Source organism: Cryptomeria japonica, chromosome 4 (genome assembly GCF_030272615.1).
Source record: "Cryptomeria japonica chromosome 4, Sugi_1.0, whole genome shotgun sequence".
In the NCBI taxonomy this organism is placed as follows: domain Eukaryota; kingdom Viridiplantae; phylum Streptophyta; class Pinopsida; order Cupressales; family Cupressaceae; genus Cryptomeria; species Cryptomeria japonica.
Window position 1 is genome coordinate 679,998,106 of NC_081408.1, and position 18,593 is coordinate 680,016,698.

The following is an 18,593-nucleotide window of genomic DNA, read 5'->3' on the forward strand; positions in this document are numbered from 1 at the left end:
TCTCTATATTAAGCTTTGTTTCCTGGATGGCAATGATATCACAACTACATCTACAAAACACTCATTTAACCAAGCATCTTTTTTCATGAGCCAATAGACCCCTGACATTCCAGGTAATGATCTTCATCTCTTGCCAAGGGAGAGCCCTTCTCCCTTAGCTTTCCTCATGAAATCGAATACACTAACAATTACCTTCTCTTTTGTGTTGTCTTCCCTTTTTTACGATTGCTCCTCCTACCTCTGAATCCTTTGGCTTTACCAAGAAGGATGTTAGTCAACTGACTGATGCATCTTGGGTCTACATTCTCCAAATAATCCTCTTGAAATAATTACTCCTCAAAGTCCTTATCCAGTTCAAATTTCGTATCAGATAACCCTTTGCAATAATTGTTAATTCTCGGGGAAGACGGAACTTCACCTCCCTCCTTGATTTCAAAGACTTCCTACCTGGAGATCTCCCCTCCATCATTGGGACAATTGTGAATGGCTGCATTCCTATTCTCCAATTGTAGATATTCACTGACTTTTAACGATGAAAATGAACCTTTCTTTTATTGTTGCGAAGGAGATCTTGTTTCTTGATTCTTTTCAACTGAAACCAAAACCGTTTTCAACGGTTGTTCCAACTTTCGCCTCCATTTTTGCGTTGATCTCCTGAAAGGATTCCTAGCCTTTCTAACAAACATTTTGCATTCCTCTACTCCATGAAACTTGCTACCACATCTAGGACAATGACAGATCTCTTTTTTGACTTCTATCTGCTGCCTCCACACACCTTTCGACATATGTAATGTAATGTACTCTGGGATAAGGTTGACTACCACTATCCTTAGTCTAGCATACTTACACAAATCGTCCTCATCGTCAATGTCTATCTCCAACATCGTCCCAAGCATTCTACTAATCTTCTCCAGAAAGACCTCACCCCAATATTCAATCGACAAATTTTAAAGGCTTACCCATTTCAGACATGAATAGACTGCGAGAGGGATGGGATCAAAATTCAGTGTCCAGGGTTGCAGGTACACGCATGCTTGTCTGCAAACCAATTCTCTTGATTAAGGATATGATCTCTTTCTGATTATTTTTCAAAGAGCACCACAAAGAAACCTTTCAGTATAAATTTAATTACAATCCGGTTGCCCCACTTCTCTTCAACCCATAATCTAATATTTTTCCTTGACCAGTTAAGGCCGATAATCCTTGCGATCACCGCTTGTTCTTCCCAAAATTGTTTATCTTCCTCCATCTCCTCCATGAGATCCACCACAATCTCATCTTCTTCTCTGTGCAACCTCCCTTTCGAATTCCCTATAAAAGCCTCTGCACCACCATTGACATCCAATGGTTTTTGCAGAGCCAATTTCCCCATTCTCATCTATGGTAACAATGTCTTGTCTGCCTTTGGTAATTCAAATCTTATTGATTTTTATTTTGGTAGGTGTTTTATAATCTAATATTATATTATATATTATGTATTATATAATATATAATATAATATAATAATATATTATATAATATGTAATATATAATATATTATTATATTACATTATATATTATATAATTTATTTTTTAATTTAAAATTACAAATAAAAATCGGATATCCGATATTATCGAATATCCGATTTTATCCGATATCCGATTTGCTTAGGTGTTTACCATGCCAAGGTGTACTGACACCCAGGCCAAGCAAAAAGTCAACACGGATTTTCGTGTTTTTAGGCAAGTGGAGAAGGCTATTTTTTTCACATCGCCACTTTTTGGCCCCCCATGATCCTGCACTAACCCATATATAACTATAGATATGCATATATACATACATAAACACATATTATATATGTATGTCTATACATATGTGTAGTATATGCTAATTTTACAACATACATTTTGATGTCTTCATAACCCGTACGAGTTTTGTGAAACTCAAAATGATGTTTTACATAACTGGTACTAGTTTTGTGAAAGTTAAAATAAAGGTTTTTCATAACCCGTACGGGTTTTGTGAAACTCAAAATGATGTTTTTCATAACCCGTACTGGTTTTGTGAAACTCAAAATTATATTTTTTCATAACCTGTATGGGTTTTGTGAAACTCAAAATGATGGTTTTAGTTCTACATAACCCGTACGGGTTATGTAGAACTATGAATGGCACTTTTTGTTTTTCAAAATCCGAGCGGGTTTTGGCTTGGTAAGAGGGTTGGAAAATGATCCTAAGGCTTGAAAGCCCATTTTCTCTCCATTTTTGTCCCTTTACATGTTTTTTCATCTTCCAACATGATTCTCGACTTCATCATCATCAGGTTTACAAATGATCAAGTGGGTATCTCTAAAATTACTACCATAATCTCACACATCTTCTCACATTTCTGACCATATAAATTTTTCTGTTTTTAGACAACATTAGCATAGTAAACTTTAATTTTCTTTACTAGTGCCTTAATAGTCCTCACAAACATACATCTACCATTTTTTAATAAATTTTGATATACTTGACCAAATTCAAAAATAAATTATATATTATTGTTCTACACTAGATTATATACAATTTTAAAAATAATAATTTCATTTTTGATTATTTTGATCCAAGTTATGCCCAGCGCATGAACAAGTACCAAATTTTCAGGATGCAGTCACTTCAAAAAATCATTAAAAAAAAATACTCAACGAAAAAATTACAAAAAAATACACAACTTCTAGATCTCAATATTAAATATCATCAATGGTTTTGCAAAATACTAAATCTAATTATATATTTTGTGCAGCGCACGAAAAATAGCTATGTTATGTTTTTCTAAAAAAATCAGGAACAATTTTTTGTGTGAGAGAGGTTTGACCCTCTTAATCTTATCCAATTTTAAAAAACTTTAGTAGTTTAGAAACTAGATTCAGAGTACTACAATTCTTATTCTTTTCTCAACTCCTAGTTTTGAGTGTGTGACCTTGGAATATCTCTTTGAAGTTTAGGTTTACCTATTTTCAGAAGAAAAAATAAAGTGGCCACTTATACCCCCCTTTTTGTTCACCATCTTGGTGTACTTACCCAAATATTAAATTTTGATTTAGTAGCCTAATTATTTAAATAAGTGTATTTTTTAATTGATTAGTTATTGGAATCTTTTACTAAGTTTTAAATTAGTTAAGTGGATTTAATTAATCAATGTTAGTGATGTTAGGAGGGATTAATTGTTATTGATTCGTTAGGTTGGTAAAATTAATTAATATGTTGCATATTTATAGATAGTCTAGAGGTAAAAAAAATTAGTTAGCTAGTAATTCTATGTGAAATTGATATAAACAAGTATGTGTAGATTTGGAATGCCTACATTTTGTCTCTCTTTGAAATGGTGTCATGACTCAAGTAGAATAATTTCAAAGAAAGTAAATATAGACACTTGACAATATAAAATTAGTGATAGATGATACCTCAAGTGACAAAGATTGAATAACTAATTTGGTAGATTGATAAGTTTTTTGAGGTAGGAACATTTGATATCTTAAAAAATATGAGAGGACTGACTAATTTAATTGATTAAAATTAGATTCAATTTATGCTTCAATGCATGGATAATCTTGAGATTTTGTATTGAACTTAATGATGGGATACCCCCTTCAGAGAATAATTATGTTGGAGAAAAATGAGAGTACTCTCAAAATAGATGAAACTATTAATTAGAAAAGAAGTGAGTAGATGTGGATTTGAGTGATTGGTGAATCAATTAGGAATGATGAATAATTAAGAAAAATATGATAGGGATGGAAAGGATGAGATGAATATGAGAAGGACAAGGGCTAGCAGACACATGATGGGATGACACTCTTACATGACATCTATGTAGTCTAGATTTTTTATTTTAATATAGATGTTATGGGTTCATGGCATCTATGCAATCAAGTGGTTTGGATAGATACAGATGCTCTAGCTGTGTGGAATCTACATGTTTAAGGTTTTTGGGTTTGATATGGACACTACAATTATGTGGCATCTACATAGTTAAGGGTTTTAGGTTTAGTGTAGATGTTATGATTGTTTAGGATTTACATAGTTAAGGGTTTAAGGTTTAATATCTATAGAAGCTATAGTTACATGGTGTTTGTGTAATTAAAGGTTTAATGTGTGTTGTATATACTATGAGTGTGAGACATTTATGTATTCAAGGTTTTTAGGTTCGGTGCAAAAACTACAAGCATATGGTGTTTGAATTGTCAAGCATTTGGGTTCAACATAAATGCTATGGGTGTGTGCCATTTGCATAGTTACAAATTTGGAGGTTTCATGCAAGTGCAAGGGGATGTGGTGCCTATTCCATGAAAAAGGAAAATGTAGATGTAGCTTCTATGGGGTAGTGTGCATGTTTCTTGGAAATGGAATAGGTAGTGTAAGTGATAATAGGTTTTGAAAATTTTATTGTGGAAGAGGGTTAGGAAAGTTTAGCCACTAGCTTTGGTTGTTTCACTTGCACCAAGGAAAGGGAATAGGTAGGTGCATACATCAAGGGTTTATGGTTTATATCCCAAGGAAGAGATATAAGAAGGTTTAGGTTCCATGAAAAGGAAATTAGTAGGAAAAAGTGTCTCGAGGTGGTTATTTTGTCAAGGAAAGGGAACATGTAGATGAAATGTGTTGTGATTACCAAGATTAGAAAGGAAAAAAAAAGGATGAAATTCCACAAGCTATGAGCACATAAAATTAGCTAAATCATATTCTCATAGTAAAATGTATAAATAAGCCTTGCATATATAGGAATGGTAGTGAAGGTAGGAAGATAAGATACAATGACTAACTAGCTCTCCAAGGATGCAACACTTGTGATATCACTTGACAAGTGTTACATTATGTGGCAAGTTTGCATAAAATAGGTGTCTCACAAAGTGAGGATAAATATCTCAACCATAGGAAGTGAGAAAAATTATAAAAGATCCTTAAGTGGAGACTTCAGTAATGTGAATATACGTCAACCTAGAAAGTGTTTAATTAGATAACTAGTTATATATGTTGTAAAGATACTATCTATTTAAAGAGAAATGCACTATTCATTGTAGAGTTCTATCCTTGTGCATCATGATATAATAGACCATGATGACAATTTTCTAGGTGCACTAAAGACTTTGTCAAGGCACATGATGGTACAACAAGTGATGGAAAATGAGGCAATGTATAACATGGAACGTTAAAACTATAAAAATTGAGCAAATATACCCATATAATTTAACAAAAAACAATAAAAAATTGATTGGTAATTGGTGCAATTTTGAAACCAAGGGGAATTTATGGGGAATGTGATGAGATATAGGGATAGTGATGATGACATGGGATGGTCAAGGTATTGTAATTAAAAGAGATAAGGAGTATGTTAAATAGGGGTTAGGTTTTATCCTTTGTCAAGCTATAAGTCAAAGATTAGTTTGATGATGACAATGACGATAATGGTATTATTGATTTGGGATAATATATCTTTAGAATAATTGAGGTTTAGTAATGATGTATCCCAATCATGATGTAATGGTTCTTTTAGAAATAAAAAGGTCTTGTAGCAAGATGAATAAATCCCATGGATGACTTTTGATGAGTGTGGGATACTTAGTGAGACTTGTTTAATTTTTTCTAATTTTTTATCATGTGTGGATGACATCACATAGATGTTTGTGCTAGATTAGACAGAGGATTTGGATATCTAAGAATGATGAGTGATGGTCTCATTAATGTATGTCCTTTGTATATTTCTCTAAGGTTGTGTGCCTTAGTCTTGTGAATCCTATTAGGTCCTATGAGCTCCTTAGTCTTGATCCCAAAATATTGTAATTTATTATTCATATTGTGAGTGTGGTTGTCACCATGTTTTTTCCCTATTTAGGATTTTCCACATTAATTTAGTGTTCATGCATGTTATTGTTCTTTGTGATTTCATATTTCATAATTTTAGTAACAAGTTAATTATAGTTTGAATTTTATAAGATAAGAAGAAAATTATTTTGAGGTCCAAATTGATTCACCCCCCTCTCAGTCTTGTGGTGTGTCCAACAACATATTGTTATCTTGACATGTAAGAGGGAGGTTAATGAGGTACAAAAATGTGATGAATAGGTAAATAAGGTACAACGTCATCCATATTTATCACAAAAGTGTACCATCTTCATTAAGTAGAACCTCACTACATATATGCTCATCGCTATTGCAAACCATTGGAGAAATATCATCAATATGAAAGTCATGGATAAGTCAGATAAATGAATCTAAAAGAAAAGGATATGCACTAATCAACTTAATAAATGAGGTAATACTAAGTATATGATAAAGCAATGCCTCCATAATATTTCTCCTTATTTAGCATAAAATATCATGAATGCATTGAAGATGGAAAGACTAGAAGCCAAAAAAGATATAAAAAAAGTTAACATCATAGACATCTACATGTAAAATAACAACAAAAAATAACCCATGAGAATCTATGATGATGGACAATCCAAGGGTGGGTGGAATAGTTCAAATAGATATACCATTATGGATGTTCAACCACTAGTTAAAAAAGGATAGGGGGGCACAAGTATAGGTACACCTAAACCCTAATTAAATGCATGGTATGGATAAAATGTAAGTAAAAAATATGAATCTATAAAAATCCGTAATGAGAATTAAGGATAAATCCTAGGGTTATGAATTCTAGGTTCGCTAAATTTTAGATTTAAAGACATATCTTGCATAAAATAATCTAGATTTGTGAGGCCCTACCCTGACCCGTCCTAGCATTTTAGTGATTTTCATGTTGGAACTATTATGGATGCTTTATTTCTATGAATTATGGATATAGAACTTTATATGATCCCAGGATTGGATAACATTGATATATTGATGCTTCATTTTTATGCATTATGGATATAGAATAGGATAACATTGAGATGGTGTATGTCATTTATTCGATTTGCAGGACTTTATTATGATGTTAAAAATATGATGCATATCTTTTGAATGGATGAAATTTATGAGGATTATGATAATTGCTTATGTGAATTGCTTTGATATATGGTAAATTGATTTGTATAATGTCAATTGTATGCAGAGTGATTGATTTGTATTCGTATTTATGTGTTTAATATTATATGAGGCTATTTGGGAATTACTAATGTGTAATTAAGATGCGTAGGAAAATTATCCATGTGACCATGGAAACATTATGGAGAATCAAGCCTAAACCTTTGTATGTTCGTAAAACCAGGGGTTGTCTATTTGGAAAGACAACACCTCGTATGTATCGTATTTTATTCGTAAATGTAAATGTTGGATGTGTGCTAAATTGTATTTATTAATTTGTTTAAATCCAACAAGGGACAATTTCCATGTGTAAATTAAGTAATGTATTTTATTGTGTCACTTGACATGTGCTGAATAGTGTTTTGATTTTGACATGTCTCTTGGAGGGAAATTGTTTCAACCAAAGCCTTTTTCAAATATTTGAGTGTGGTCCCAAATTTGCTTTGGTTAGAGAGTCTTTGGAGTGGTCAACTCAGGTTAACCCATAGGTTGACTTCAGATGGGTTTCTAAGGGGTCAAATGGACTCCTAGGGTTAGTTTAAAGGGTTTTCTAAAGATCCATAGGGTATACCTATGGGTTAGGGGTATTTTTAAGCATGTAACTGTTAGGATTCCAAAAGATACTAAGAGGGGGGGTGAATCAGTATCTGAACAGTAATATAATTTTTTTAACTTATAACATGAAAAGCATATTAAAACTGTGTACCAATGAACCAGAAATAATGCAGCAAATAAGAACAACAACCACAACATGAAAAGCACACTGTAACATAATATTTTAACAAGGAAAACCAGTGTGGGAAAAACCTCGATGGGATTTGTGACCCACAATATTCGCTTACTGGCCAATAAGGGAATATTACTATTTACAATAGGGGCCTGCACATGCCGGAAGGCCAAGTGCCTAGAGCTCACTGCTCAATTACAAAAGAAGTCACACTGACTTACAAAAATGGATAATACTAATCCAATGTCTTGTACTACTTTAGATCAGCATCTGCTATGCTAGATTCATTACCGGTTTAAGCTCTGCAATATACATAAACCCTTATCCAATAATTCGCATATTAGGTCTGCTACCTTCTTTTCATACTTCGCATTATACACCTTATATAAATGATCTACAATGATCTCATACATATATGAGTCATATTACAATTAGCAATGTCGACTTACAAAATATTTTACATTTAATTACAAAATACATTTATACAAAATTCCTGTCGGCCAGGGTGTCGATAATCTTCTTTTTGGCGTTGGTGATTTGTATGCCAGTGTAGAGTCTGTCGGTGTCGGTGCCTATGTCTGCCTACCGATATCACATGATTGTAAGGTTGCCATCAATGACAATACCTTCAGTCACCTAAAATTTCTCATTGGAGTGTGCATTTTCCAACAATCTCCCCCTTTGGCATTGATGGCAACACTCATGAGAAAAATAAAAGTGTCCAAAATGATGTCCAAAAAGAATCTGCCAAAATTGTCTTACCAAAATTGTGTGCCAAAAAATGTATGCTCCCCCTGAGCTGATGATGTCCTGGTTTGATCATTTTTCTCATCACACTACTCCCCCTTTGACATCAATGACAAAGGTTGTCATTCGCTGTCAGTGGAATGTGGTTCCTGCCTAGATTTTTGTAACCAGTGGGTTACAATCTGGAAAATATATGCCAAAACCAAATTTAAACTTTCATTGGATCTTTTGCTATCCTGTAATGCCTCTTGTGTTCTCTGAACTGTACTGGTGAGTATGTGTATTTTCTCTTCCAGTGTCTTAAGTCTAGGAACCAGAGCCTCAGAAAAAAAAATTTCTCAAAGAAATGAGGTAATCTAGTTTAGGACCAAGTTTACATTTTAAGCTCTTTGCCTTATCCTTTATTCTCTCTTCATCCTTTCCTAACTTCTCAATTTTCTCTTCAAGATCTGCAATTTTCTTTTCTATTTCCAAAAATGAATCTAATGTGCCTATGCCTATGTCTACCTATCCATATCACATGATTTTAAGGTTACCATCAATGACAATACCTTCAATCACCTAAAATTTCTCATTGGAGTGTGCATTTGCCAATAGTAACCACTCTCATGTGACTGATTTGACCCTTCAAAATTTGGTTTTTCCAAGATGAGCAAAAATCCAACTTGGAGGACTTCTCCTAGGTTAGATAACTTTCCCTTGTGTCATTTATGCTTCCCCATTTTCTCTTCCCCTCTTTCATGATTGCAGTTGGTGTAACCTGTAAGAGGTTGGGAAGACCAACCAATGGGATCTCACACTCTATCCAAGAGATTGGAAAGAGTGAGTGAAGCCTTCTTAGGCAAGGGTTTGAGACTTAGGAAGGTAATCACCCACTCTCCATCTTTGGAGACTAGATCTTGAAGTTTTGAAAAGTGTAGTATAGGAATTTTGGCTAAGTGTTGAAAGAAAAGAAGTGAGGATTTGGGCAGCTCTACTCTAAACTATCCCTTGTAAACCCTTGGAAAATTCAAGGTTGGTTTAATCTCTTTCTTTGTATGTTGTAATTTTGCTTTGAGAGATTGCTTGAATTTAGTTGTTTTCTTCCTTTGTGTTTTATTTGTGAAGAAATATATGTGATCTTTCACTTGTTTTGGTTAAGCATTTTATTTGTGTTTTGAGAGTATTCAAGGCCATCTCACCCTTGGGAGGGTAGAGTGGCCTTGGGGTGGAGGGTAGTATGACATCCTTAAAAGTGAGAGGCTCTCTTTGGAAGAGAGTGACCTCAAGGGATTTTAATGACCCTTGTTGCATAGTTATTGTTTATGTATTTGGGGGTCATAAGGGGAGATAATAAGGCTTATTTGCCTTGGGGGTCATAAGGATGTTGGGACAAGTTTGGAACTTGTGATGTGTTCTTGGTTTCCATGTGATGGCTTGTGTTCTAATATTTTGCAATTTCTCCTCGAGGTGCTTAGTCCACTTCCACCCATGTAAAAATCACATTATGTGATGATGTTTAGCCTTGGGATGGGAATGTGTTTGTTGTGAGTTTTTCATGCTTGGATGTCTATTGCTTGATTGTAACCCATTTAGGCCTTGGTTCTCCAAACTCGGGGGTGGCTTCTAGTAAGCCTAGGTTGGGAGGTGAGCCTCCATGGTCACAACCTTAAGACTTTGTAAATGCAGGTTTGCTTGGAAAAGAAGGAAAAGAAAAGCTAGGAGTTGCTACTATATTATTTGTTTAAGTTGCAAAAGAATAATGTATTTAATTTGAAAGCCCTCATTTAGTAGAAATGAGAGGCTAAGTTGGGTATTTCACCCATTTGTAAAGTTGACATATTGTATTAAAAGTATTCTTTTAATGAAATGCATTCTTTTATTAAGTTGATATTGCAAGAAAGAAATGAGAGTAAATAGAGATTAAGTTTTCTATAGTTTGAGTTAAAATCTATTGCATTTATTCCTTGAAAATAAAAAGGACATTCTATCACTTTAAGCATATTGGAAAAATAATGGAAATAAATGAAATAGAAAAGCATGAATGTTATTAAGATAAAAATAAGCATTTAAGTCCTATTTATTTATTTCCAAATGCAAAACATGGTTAAATAGTTATTAGTATGAATAATAATATGCATTAAACATAATGGTAATATTTTAAATGATTTCTAGACTATTATAGTTGCTGCTGTAATTTATTTAATTCTATCTTTTTTTTCTTTTTTTTCTTTTTTTTTATTATTGCAGAAAATAAATTTAGATTTAATAATCTATCTCTAAAGTTAACTATTAGATATTTAAAATGGAAAGAAATACATTATTTAAATCTGTTAGTTTTAGATAATCTGCTTTTATGTGATTAGAAAATATAGATTTAAATATAGAGGACAGATCTAAAGATTTTAATAGATTTAAACAAAAATAAAATAAAATCTATTGTATTCTCATCTAAATGATTTTTACTTTAAATCTATTGAAATGAAAATGCATATCTTTCTAAAGTTGTTATTTTTATTTCTTTATTTATTTATTAGACATATTTAAACAACATGTATTTTATCCAAATGTATAAAAATAATAATTATATATGTATATATATATATATATATGTACATATATATATATACACACACATACATACATACATACATACATACATATTTATTTATTTATTTAGTTATTTATTTTATACATCTGGATAAAATATATATTGTTTAAATATGTTTGATAAATAAATAAAGAAATAAAAATAACAACTTTAGAAAGATATGCATTTTCATTTCAATAGGTTAGTTTGGGAGTTATTTAGCCATAAGGGATTATTTTTAGTCCACCTTAATTTTGGTTTTTCGAAATTAAATTTTATAGGGCAATTTATATTATGAATTTACTAAACCCTTTAGTCAAATTTGAAACACATTATATTTATTGCTCAATTGATTATTAAATTTTAATAATCCAAGTCTTAGAATTAATTTAATTAATTCCTAGAGCAATTAAAAGATTATTTGAGATTAATAATATCTCTTGTCAATTTAGTTAGAGATTTTTTTTTTTAAATTAATTTATTTATTAATGAAATAATAATGATTCTTTTGGAGAGTTATTTTCTGCATTGAATTTAATTTCGCATGCTTGATTAAGTTAATTAGATTAACTTTAGTAAACATCTCTTCGAATTTTCCCGAGTTAAAACATAGTTAAACCAAGACTTAATTATTGCATCTTTATTTTAGCATAATTAGTTTTATTAGGATGTTTAAAAAATAAATTGTTGTTCTGGTTTTGCCCAAAAGTTTGGGCATGACATTTTGGTATCAGAGCAGGGTTTCCAACACTAGGAACCATTCTCCATTACGTTTCGCTTTAATTATTTAATTAATTAATTTTTTCTCCAAAAATTATTTATTTATTTCATTTTATTTTATTTTCTCATAAGGATGCCTCTGACTACGCGACAAGCTCGCAAGTGCGGTAGGGGTCCTCGGCATGCATGCATGGCATGTGAAGATATTGATAGGGAGGTATCAGTTCTGGAAAGGAACCTAGAGGCTCCTCCCGAACGATCGGTTGACCCAAATTGAGACATTTTATTAGCGCTTCAGAACCTGATAGGGATAGTGCAAGATATGTTAGGCCCAATATGGAAAGCTAATGTACTGAGAGGGGAGGGGTGAATCAATACTCCAAAACCTTTCTTCAATAATAACCTTACTATTATGCATAGTGCGGTAACATAAAATAAAGTTAAAACAAACAGATAACAATCATACATGATTCACTCCATAACACATATATTTTGGTTACGCAAAAACTCTTGGTTAGAGAGAAAAAGTGCAGTGGGGATGGCACCCACAACTTCACTACTGCAATAATAAAGATTGCTCAGTTAGAGCTACATTTAGCTATTTCTGATAGCTTACCCTGTTAGGAGTAACAAGATCTGTTAGATCTACCTTGCTAAAGGATTTTACAACATTAATCTAAATGTTGCACCTAGTTAGAGGATTTACAATTTATAGACTTGGTTAGAGTCTTTTACCCTGTTAGAGGTTTCTCTTCCAACTTCACAATATTACAATAAAATCATTACAAATATCTACAACTTTACATCTGAAATGTTATAGCAGATTCTATGTGCTCAGCATAAGATTACCTTGCTTATAGCATACCTCGGTAACCCATATTATAACTCGGTAAACCCTTATGTTTACTCTGTTCTTTGACTGTTCTCTGATAACCTTCTTAGTGACCTCTCTATGTCTCTGTAACAGTCTTCCTTCATACATATATGCACACACCTTGTTCTTAATCCATGTTGTATAAATAGATCTCTTAAAATGGTGATCTGATTCATTGCTTTGATCTTATAAACAAGATTCCTTGAATGAATAACTAAACAAAATATTTCATTGGTTAGATTGACCTTGTAATCATACACAATCTTCTAGTGCAATTTCCAATGTAATAACGGTTAGATGTGCCTCGATCTTGTAACACGTTTTCATGTGCATGTCTAGGTTCAATGTATCTAGTAACATGTTTCACTCGGTGAATATCAACTCAGTGTGTTAACTTTACTGCTCAGTAGCCATAAAAAGATACTTGGTAAACAACTCAGTGAATACTATGTTCTGTGACTGCTTTCTTCTGTAACCGACTAGACTGTTCATACCGACTTCTCTGTGTGTGCCAACTGCATGATTCGGTAATGCTAACCGACTAGAATATATAGTATGACTTTGAATATAAAAACTAATGACAATTTGATAAGTAGTAACAATCTCCCCATTTGACATTAGTTGAGATGTTTGACAAAAACTACTTTCAAAGTCATAACTCAAAAATCTATATACATTGCAAAATGACTACACTTGACAATATATACAATAGTCAATGAAATAGTATATGCAGATATACTCCCTTTATCATTATTCTGTACATAACAGGGATTTTGCATGCTCAGTTCTATTCTATTCTTGTGTGCTCTGATTGCTCTGTATATTTTGCTCCGTATACTCCCCTTGTATACAATACTCAAAACTGTGTCACTCTCCAAATATAGTATTACTCCCCCTTTGTCTAGTATTACTCCCCCTATGTAGTATTATAATATTACTCCCCCTTTTTGACAAACATCAAAAACTTAATTTCCATCCGGGGGTGGTAACTGATCAAAAATAGATTTATACTTGTTCTGGGTGTCGGTGAGGGCGACTGAGAGTGAATCCTTTACACTTTCCATTAATGAATTTTGTGCTTGAATATTAGCTAATAGTGATATTAAGCCATCAAGAGTACTTCCCTCTTGTGTAGTTGATAGGCGTGTAGCTCTATTGATCTATTCTTGTACTGATGAGAGATGAGGAAGGAATAATGTCTGAAGGGTCATTATATCCATCCTGATTTTATGCTCTTCATTCCTAAGTTCTAACTGTTGAGCCATGAGCTGTTGAAGCTTGGTATAAAAATCTTGAACTAAATTAGGCTCGGTGGTCAACTTAGTTGAGAGATCGGTGATCTCTTTCTCAATTGCATTAGTTTTATTCTTGATATCTTTAATGAATAAGGAAAATGTACAAAGTTCCTGAAATAAATAAAGAATATGCTTGAGTTGAGGGGACAACTCAGCAATGAATTTGACAAGCTTTACTTTTCTTATTGCTAGAGCTTTTTATACCTCTTCAATCATTTTTGTTGTAAGCTCTTTATCTTTTAGCTTGCTTAAGTACTCAAATGCATCAACTCCAGATGTTTCTATTTGAGTAAGGAGTTCATCTAGTTGAACGTGGATGGCTGCATCGGTTAACACTATTGCTGAAGGTAGCATTTCTGTTAGTAGTGTCTTTACCTTCTAAAGTACTTTATTCTTCTTTTGAATAGCCAATTGTTTTTCCTGTTCGGCCTTTGCTTTGCATAGTTCACCAAAATTAGTAAGTGCTTGCCCTTTTAATTTTGAGATATCCACATTAGGCAACACTATCGGTTTAGTCAAATCAATTTTGAAACTATGCTTTCTCACCTTCTTCTCTTTTCCTTTGGTCGGTTGCACTAAGATAAGTGCTTGTGAGGCTTGCTGACCCTCGGTAGGTTGCTCAGTAGATGCAACACTTTGGTCAGTTCCTGTAGCTGTTGTAGTGTCCTTGGGTGTCTCAGTGCTAGGGGTCTGAGTTGTAACATTTATAGTGCACGGTGCTTGAGACGTCTAATCTTTGGTTGTATCTTCTATTGCTTCAGACTTGTGACCTTCGAGGCCTTGATCTGTGTCCTTAGGAGCTTCGGTTGAGACAGGTGGCTTCACCGGTGGATAAGGCTGAACCTGTTCTAAAATAGATTCACTAGATACAAGTTTTGCATAGGTAGTGCCTTCAATCATTTCCTGCTCCGGTGCTTCTTCATCCATAACATCTTCATCAATTTGAATAGTGTTAGCCGGGTCTTGCTTGGTAGCATCGGGACCTTGCTCGGTGACATTAGGATCTTGCTCAGTGACATCAACAATTTCAACTTGAGATTGTTCACCGACATCCTTTAGTTTGAAGATTTCCTGCCACTTGGCTTTTGTCTCATTTTCCACATCAATGTATAGCCCATTCATCAATTTTAAGGCTCTTTGTTTGACAAGAAATTTAGAATTGTATGTTGTCAAATGCTCCTTGATTTCTTCTACAGACATATCAGGGAATAGATGGACTAGACTTCTTTCTCTTATTTGTTTCTCTGAGTCCATTGCATATTTCCATCCGTTATCAATATGTAAGTATAATTCACTCAGAAGTGACTTTACTAGTTCTAATGGAGCTAGCCGAAACTTTAGAAGTGTGCAAATGACAACTTCTTCAATTTGTCACTTCTCATCATCATTCCTAGTCTCATACTTAACATATCTAAATCCTGCAAATCCACCATATTCTTTAAGATTGGCACAAAAGTTTTTAACACTATGAATATTTACCTTTTTGCTTTTTACAATCTGAAATTTGTTCGCATCATCAGACTCTGTATCACTAGACTCTTTTGCCAAAATGAGTCTCTGAGTAGATTTCTTATAGGTCTTGGTTACCTTGGGTACAGTAACACTCTTTTGTTTCTTACTCGGTGATGCAGCTGATGTTCTAGTGTTGGGTCTCTTTGTTGGTGGTGTCGATAGGGCCTTTGAAATGTCCTTTTTCTTTCTTTTCAAAACTTTACCCTTAGGCAACTCGGTACTTAATGTTATTGCTGCCTCTTGAGCTTTTGATTCCTCTTCGATAATGGTAAGAGTGCCTTTGATAGGTGTAGAGGAGGATTCTTCTCTGAATTTCTCAGATAAAACCTTTATCATTTTTGTAGCTTTTCTTGTAGCCTTAGGTACTACATTGCTCATTTTTACTTTTTCCTTCACCTCTTCATATGTTCCATATCTTAGTTCGGTAGCATGCCTTGGCAATGATAGATAGGCATCAATTTGTTATTGTGTTATATCATAGTCAATCTCATAACCCATTGGTGGCAAAGATTGAGACCTTGGTTCAACAGCATTCAAATAACAATAATCGGTGTCTACCTCAAAACATATATCATCCTTATATTTCTCTACCAATTGTGGTGGAATCCTATACCTATTGTGCATCTTCTCTTGAAATTTGCTGAAGTAGTCATCCATGATATCATTAAATTTATCTCCCAGTTTCTTGATAAAATCATTGATTTGATGGGTGATAGGTCAGTGTAGCTCCCAAACTACTTTACCGACTGAGGGAAAGAACTTCTCAAAGTAGAAAAACATGCATACAAGAAGTGAACCAAACTTCAGTGTATTTGTCGAGTTGTTCTTCTTCGACTTCCTTATTGTGTTCAAGTTCTCAAACAAGTTCTTTAGTAGCACTTCACATAAATCTACTTTCATTCCCTTCTTCACTATTTTGTAGGCCAAGTCAACTGCGGCACATGGTGCACTGTTTTCCCTAGCAGATTGGAAGAAACAGTAACCAATTACTCTAATTGTAAACTTGAGTTCTGCATCAGTGACAGTGTTTAATTTCAGTCCTCGGTAATCAGATTCTACTCCAGTTAGACTGATTAGCTCCTTTTGTGATATCATTTTCTATGCTCGTGCATGATCATAGATAGGATATCCGGTGATCACATGAATGATTTCGTTAGTGATTTTGAATGGTTGCTCCTCTAGCCACATAAAATTATCATGTACTCTCTCAAGACAAACTTAACCCACTGGGGTTTGAACACATGGGGATAGGCTAGGTCTTCAGTTAATCCCTTGATTTTGATATGCTCGAATTTTCTATCCATTTTGCCATTAGTACAAAGTTCATCATATGTATCACTAATCTCAACATGACCGAGTTCCTCAACACGGCATTTGGTGAAGAATCTAACATCTTCAACTAACAAGACTCGATCTGGGATGAGTGAAAATGCAGTTTTGTCATCTGGTTCAGAGGCAACTTTGGGAGTCAAAGAATATTTCAGCAAGGGCTTCTCCACATTTTTGACAACTATGGGATCTTGGATCTTGGGTGCCATTGTAGGTTTCAGGTAAAATTTAGCAAACTAACCTTAGGGTTTACAAATGATTGACACTTCACACTCGGTAGATAATAGCAATTTGACTAGATCGGAAACCAGCTTAACAGTGTGGATAGATTTGATGTAAATACCTTGAAATTCGCTCTGAATGAATTTTGATCACCTTGATTCGCTCTGCTCTACTCTCTTGAAAACTTGGTGAATGAAAATGACTGTGAAAATACCTTCAAGTACTCAAAAATACCTTATCAGGCTCCGTGCAAGTTAGGTCAAAACATTAAATGCACTTGGTTCACCTTTTACCGATTTACTCTTTTTTCATTTTAACCGAGTAACCAAATTTCCTTCATTAACCGACTTGACAAGCTTCCTGTAAAGTACTTTTGATAGAATTTCAAACTGACTAATTGCATCTTAACTATGTAGATTTTGAATTTTGTACATAATAGAATAGGAACTGTTATGATTTAACCTTTAGAGAATGTAGTTCCTTCATACCTTTTCTGACTAACTTGGAATAGGTGCACCTAACTCGGTAGGTAAGGTGCTTTCTTCATCTGACATGATTTCCTTCTTTTTCCAAATCATCTTGAATTTTTCTTTTATCTCTTCAATGTCTCTTCTAGGTTGATCTCTGCAAACTCTAGCTAAATGTCCAACTTTGTGACAATGAAAACATGCCATACCAAGATTTCTCCATGATCTTCGGTTGTTCATTCCAAACCTTATAAAATAGTTGGCACTAATGTGTCCATATCTTCCACAACATTTGCACCATATCCTTGTATTGTAATCCCATGGTACTGTTGCATATTGTTGGTAAGAATCTGTGTGAGTTCGGTAACCTATAGTGTTTACTCGGTGTGGATACCGCATGTAGTTCTTTTGCTTAGACCAGCACTTCTTGGTATTATGTCCATATCTATTGCAGTTTCTACAAAACCCTTTGAATTTTGCCTTTTGATAGTTGTTAATAGACTTTGTCCTACATTGATTAGATGTGTGACCATATTTATTGCAATTGTAACAATATCCATTGGACTTAGTGATATTTGGTTGCTTACCTTTTCTAATCTGGCATATGTTGGTAGTATGACCTTGATTTCCACAGTAGTAGCAAATAGGCTTCTTCCTTTTGATGTTATTCCTATTTCTAGCTTGCTTTGATGATTCTCCTCTCTCAGTAGTATGAATTCCTTTCTCGATTGATTCTTTTCCTTTGTAACCGAGTCTTGCATCTTTGTTGGGTCTTCTTGTATTCAGTTGCTCATCCAACATCTTTGATGCTTCATAACTCTTCTTCAATGTTTCTTTGGATTTCTTCTCTGTTTCAAGTTCACCAGTCAACCTTGATACTTCAAGTTTCAATGCTTGATTTTCATCATTCTTTAGAATTGCTTCATGATGTGCATAACCTAGTTGATCGGTCATATTTTGTTGAATACCAGTTAGCCTTATGATTTCATCATTCTTATTAGATACTAAGACTTCAAGTTGTTGTTTCTCTCTTTGTAGATCTCTTGCTTTATCCTCAGCTATCCTTAATGCATCTAGATTTTTAGTCATCTGTGTACTGAAA